Genomic DNA, 6,516 nt, shown 5'->3' on the forward strand with positions numbered 1-6,516 from the left:
AATCATCAAAAAACCTACTTGGAAATTGATATAGTTGGCAACGATTGAATGCGCAGGGAGATCCCAATGGATTTCAAGTCCATCGCTTTAACAACTCAGCCACAACTTCTGAGATACCTTCAAAATATCAGGCCTCACTAAAATTTAAAAATCTCATGTGAAGTCATCTTAACTTGGAACCTTGTACCGTTCAAGCCTTTCAACAGTTTAAAATGCATATTTACTGTGAGTCGGCTCTGAAAACTTACTAAAAAGACACCAAAAATGCTCAAAAGAAGAAAAATATTCATTTCTATGAAAAAGTAAAATAAAATTACTCTTCATATATTCAGTCTTTTTGAGCATCTTTTAACTGCATGAAGTTTCCAAAACTGTAAAGTGGTTAAACTAAATGACTATTTCAATTTTAATTTGATTTTTTTGCTTTGAATACCTTCCATAATAAAATTCAAGTCAACTAGAAGCTTAGAAAGACACTTTAAAGTCTCCTAGTGACTTCTAGTTCATTTTCATAAAATAATAGAATCGTAGAGTTGGAAGGGACCTCTTGGGCCATCTGATCCAACCCCCTGTTCAAAGCAGGATTCGCTAAATCATCCCAGACAGATGTCTCTCCAGCCTCTGTTTGAAGACTTCCATTGAAGTAGATCTCACCACTTCTCGTGGCAGCCTGTTCCACTCATTGATCACTCTAACTGTTAAAATGTTTTTTTCTAATATCTAATCTGTTTCTCCTCCCATTCAGTTTCATCCCATTGCTTCTAGTCTTTCCTTGTGCAATTGAGAATTAAGATGATCCTTCTACAATGTGACAGCCCTTGAGATATTTGTAGACATCTATTAAGTCTTCTCTCAGTCTTCTCTTTTGCAAACTAAACATTCCCAAATCATGCAACCTTTCCTCATAAGACAGGTTTTGCAGACCAGTCAACATTCTGGTCGCTCTTTTCTGAACTTGCTCCAGTTTGTTGATGTCCTTTTTACATCGTGGCACCCAAAACTGGACACAGTATTCCAAATGAGGTCTGACCAAAGAGGGGTAGAGGGCAAAAATGACTTCAAGTGATCTAGACTGTATGCTTCTGTTAATACATCCTAGAATTGCATTTGCCTTTTTTTGCTGCTACATCACACTGCTGACTCATATTCAGTCTGTGATCTACTAGTATACCCAAGTTTTTTTCACATGTGCTGTTGCTTAGCCCTATTCCTCCCATTCTGTATATGCTTTTTTCATTTGTATTGCCCAGATGTAGTACTTTGCATTTTTCCCTGTTAAAAATCCATTCTGTTAGTTGCTGCCCACTGCTTCAGTTTATTTATATCTTTTTGAATCCTCTCTTCTCTATTATTAGCTATCCCTCCTAGCTAAGTGTCATCAACAAATTTAATCAGTTTACCTTCAATTCTTTCATCTAAATCATTGATAAATATGTTGAACAACACAGAGCCCTGTGGTACCCCACTTGAGACATTCTTCCAACTGGATGTGCAGCCATTTACGACCACTCTTTGGGTCCGATCACTAAGCCAGTTATGAATCCACCTAACAGTTGCCTTGTCCATTCCATACCTAGTCATTTTTTCAATAAGGATTGTGTGAGATACTTTGTCAAATGCTTTGCTGGAGTCAAAATATACTATATCCACCCAATCAGTGATTCCATCATAGAAGTTAATTAAGTTAGTCTGACATGACTTATTAGTTACAAACCCATGCTGACTCTGTTTAATCACTTCATTCTTATCCAGGTACTAACATACATGTTGTTTAATAATTTGTTCAAAGATCTTTCCTGGTATAGAAGTCAGACTCACCGGCCTATAGTTGCCTGGGTCCACCTTCTTCCCCTTTTTGAAGATAGGAACAACATTTGCTCTTCTCCAGTCTTCTGGGACTTCTCCTGTTCTCCAAGAATTTTCAAAGATTATGGAGAGGGGTTCAAAAATTTCTTCTGCTATCTCCTTCAGTACTCTGGGGTGTAAATCATCTGGACCTGGAGACTTGAATTCATTTAGGTTAGCTAAGTGTTTCCTCACTATCTTTCTGTTTATAGATATCCTGGATTCTTGTATTCCCTTAATAGGACAGTGAAGAACAGTTGATGTTACATTTCCTTTCTGAGAGAAAACAGATGCAAAATAGGAATTTAAAAGTTCGGCGTTCTCAACATCCTGTCTTACCATTTCATCATTTTCATCCTGTAAAACTCCTATAGCATCTTTGACTTTTCTTTTACCTTTGACATATCCACAAAATCCTTTATTATTGCTTTTGACATCTCTTGAAAGCCTCAATTCATTGTCAGCTTTAGTAATCTGATTTGTGCCCTGCAGGTTCTGCAGACAGCATTATATTCTTCTTTAGATATGCCTCCCTGTTTCCATTTTATAAACATTTCTTTCTTCCTTTTTAGCATGTGCTTAAGTTCTGTGTTCATCCATCCTGGTTTCCTTAAATGCTTCCTATTCTTCCCTCTTTTTGGAATTGTTAACAATTGTGCTTTGAGAATTTCATTTTTCAAGATTTCCCAACCTTCCTGGACATTTTTGTCTTTAAAGATATCCAGCTATTGGATCCCTCCAATTCTCTTTCTGAATCCCTTAAAATTTGCCTTTCTGAAATCCAACCTTGACATCTGAGTCTTCACAGGTCTTCCTCCTCTAGTTATCCAAAATTCTAAAATAGCATGGTCGCTACCTCCTAGGGTCCCAGCCACTTTTACCTCTTCAGCCATTTCCTCCCTGTTTATAAGGATTAGATCCAAGGTAGCAGATCCCCTTGTTTTCTCCCCTATCTTTTGGAAGATAAAGTTGTCAGCAAGAGAGGATAAGAATTTCCTTGACCTGTTAGTTTTGCCTGAGAGAGATTCCCAACAAATGTCTGGATAGTTGAAATCACCCATGACAACCATGTCATATTTTTTGGAGAACTTGGCCATTTGATGCATAAAGAGTTCATCCATATCTTCAGCTTGCACAGGCAGCCTGTAGTAAATGCCTACAATGGTGTCCTTTCCATTGTTCTGTCCTTGTATTCTTACCCAAACAGTTTCCACAGAACTCCCAGTCTCTGAAGCTTCAAACTCTGTGCAGATATACGCGTTTCTAACATACAATGCGACACCTCCTCCTCGTTTATCAAGTCTGTTTCTTGCAAATAAGTTGTATCCTTCTAGCCTTGTATTCCAATCATGTGTATCGTCCCACCAAGTTTCAGTGATTCCAATGACATCATCTTTCTTTTCCTGTGTTAGTAGTTCCAGTTCTCCTTGTTTGTTGCCCATGCTTTGTGCATTAGTATAGAAACATTTTAGTTTGTGATTGGTTTCTCTTTCTCCAATATTTTTATTATTTAGACTCTTTTGCCTTTGTTCTTCCTTTCCACTTCTAATAGCAGAGTTCTCAAAAGCATTTGCCAGGTGTATGGCTTTTTCTGGCCTTTTGCTTCCCTTCCCACATTGTTCTAGTGTAAAGCTCTCCTGATGAGTGCAGCAAGGCGACTTCCAAATACATGTTTTCCAGTCTTCGTAAGGTGCACCCCATCTCTAGCAAGTAGTCCATCATATAGGTAATTCACTCCATGATACAGAAATCCAAATCCTTGCTGATGGCACCATCGATGTAGCCAGTTATTCACCTGCAGAATCTTATTCCACCTCCTTGTTCCATGGCCATCCACTGGGTTGATGGAAGAAAAGACCACCTGCGCTCCCAGTTCTTTCACTTTCTTGCCTAAGTTTTCAAAGTCACTGCAGATGGTTTCCAGGTAGTTTCTTGCTGTGTCATTTGTCCCCACATGTATTAGCAGGAATGGTTAGTCATCTGTAGTTCTGAAGAGTCCTGATATCCTGTCAGACACATCTTTAATTTTTGCACCTGGAAGACAGCACATTTCTCTTGAAGTTATATCCGGTCTGCAGATAGCGGCCTCTGTTCCTCTCAACAGGGAATCCCCCATGACCACCACTCTCCATTTCTTCTTCAAAGCATTTTTCTTTGTACATCCAGGAGGATTCTGAAGGCGTACAAGGTTGCTGTTTGTGGGCAAAGTCTTATCCTGATGTATTTCTTCATCATTCTCCTGTGTGAGAGCCTGGTACTGGTTCCTGAGCAGTATGGGTGCTGACTGCCTCCCGATCCTCCTGCTTCTCTGGGTCACATGCTTCCATTCCTCTGTTTCTTCAGGTGCACTTCGAATTTCTTCTCTTTCTGTAACATGAAGAGATAATTCTGCTCTGTTGAAGAACTCTTCACCTTCCTTAATGATCTTCAACGTAGCTAACCTCTCTTCAGGATTTTGCATCTTTTTCTCCAACAGGGACACAAGCTTGCATTTGTGGCATGTGAAGTTTGGCTTTTCCACTGGTAAGTCTGTGAACATGTAGCAAGAAATGCAGCTCACCAAATGGCTCCTGGCCTCTTCCATATTGTTATAGAGATTTCAAAATGATGAAAAATGAGCCAAAATCGGTTTACCAATTTCCTCTTTTCAGCTGCAACGGCCAAAATCCAGTGATCTTTGAGCTCGCGGAGACTCTTCACTTATCCCAGAAGGCACTGGGAATATGCAAATGATCGCCTCAGGACTCAGCTACAAAAAAGCCACAAGAACACACTCAACTGATGGACTAAACAATTATTTTCAAATTGCCAAAAAATTCCTCAATAAAACATTATAGATAATTTTGGAAACCAGACATGTAGCACACTACTCTATATTTTCTTGTGGTGAAAATAGAGAAAGGAACACATTAATGAAATCGTGCTTGATGGTGAAACTGGCTTTAAAGCTGCAGTGCAAATCTACATTTAATACACCATGATAAATTAATATCTCCTCTGCTTTTAATCCACAAGTGTACCTAGAATTCCACAGTATCACAATCAGGACAGTTTTAAAATTGTGTTGTGAACTCATTTTCTGGTCTACCAGTTGTGAGTTCTCCTTCCGGGCTCCCTCTGGTGGTAACAGGAGGTAGTGAGGTTGATTTAATTAGTAGAGATCTGCCACCTGATAATGAGGATAACGATTGGATCTCTGGAATCTCAGACTGGATTTAAGACAGCCGACGCCCTATTCTGGTGCTGATGACTCCTTCTGGCTTTTCAGGTCTTGGTTTTCAGCTCTGTTCCAGTCATCTCAAGCTAAGTGTTTCTGCTAATGTTCACTCTTCATTTTTTGGTCTATTCAGTTTTTTGTGTGGTCAGCCAGCCCCGGCTGGGGCTGTGCTGAATTTCCACTCTTATTTATCTGTATTTGCCAATTTGCTTTTAGTCCCTTATTAGATTGGCCTCTTTTTTGCTCTATCTCAGAATATTTCAGAGTGCTAATATAGTGGGAGAAGTCTAGTGACTTCAGGGTTAATTTTGTTATCAGAAGTGTTGGACATTATTTTTATAGGGTTTTTTTGGGCAGATTGCAGACAGTATCTTTCATTTCCTGTCCTTTCTAGTTAGTTTGGGCCCCATCATTTGCTCAGCCTATTTAACTGCCTGTCTTTGTGTTTTCATCTTGTTTCACCGTCAATACATGTGTGTGGGCTGTCTATTCCTTTGGGGTCTGCTCTGGGGCAGTTAGTTTTCCCCTTTTCTTGCTTTTGGCTTATTTAGTCCTACGGCTGTGACGAGGCGTCTAGAATCATCGTGGTAACGCTCCATGGCTGCTGCTAGTTGTGTGGTTAGGATCAGGGGTCTGCAATCTGCATAGTTACCAACCTCTCTGGCTTTCTGTGACTTAGCTTGTTTAGTTTTCCTCCTCGGTGACCCATTCATAACAAATTGTTTATGAAAACTGTGCTGGCACTGTTACCAGGAAAAAAGGAGAGGAAAATAATTGCAAAACTTAAACTGCTAGAAAGCTGCTCATCCAGAAGTTGCTAAAGATTTTTCATTGCGTGGTAAAAGATTCCATCCGAGAGAAAATTCAATTAGAATTGGTGCAAATCAAAGCACATGTTCCAATCTATCAACCATACCTGACATTTTTTAAAACTAGACAAGAGCTGCAGAAGCACCTCTTACCTGATTGCACGTGGTCGCATCTTTTGATTAGCAGTGTGATTCACATGTGATGATGTGCCAGGCCAGTTAATCAAAATAAGATCTTTAGATGCCCGCAGTTTGGTTCTCCAAATCCAGTCCAGAGATATGAAACAACTTTTTGGGGGATAAACTAAAGAAGGTGTGCATTGATCTACTCAGATAATCATCAAAAAAACTACTTGGAAATTGACATAGTTTGCAGGGATTGAATGCGCAGGGAGACTCCAATGGATTTCAAGTTCATCTCTTTAACAACTCAGCCACAACTTCTGAGATACTTTCAAAATTTCAGGCCTCACTAAAATTTAAAAATCTGATGAGAAGTCATCTTAACTTGGAAACTTGTACAGTTCAAGCCTTTCAACAGTTTATAAGGCAGATTTAGTGTGAGTCAAATCTGAAAACGTACTAAAAACGATTCAAAAAATGCTCAAAAGAAGAATATTCATTTCTTTTTAAAAATAAAATAAA

Source organism: Dendrobates tinctorius, unplaced genomic scaffold, assembly GCF_039654945.1.
Source record: "Dendrobates tinctorius isolate UK_male_01 unplaced genomic scaffold, ASM3965494v1 ptg000047l, whole genome shotgun sequence".
Classification (NCBI taxonomy): Eukaryota; Metazoa; Chordata; class Amphibia; order Anura; family Dendrobatidae; genus Dendrobates; species Dendrobates tinctorius.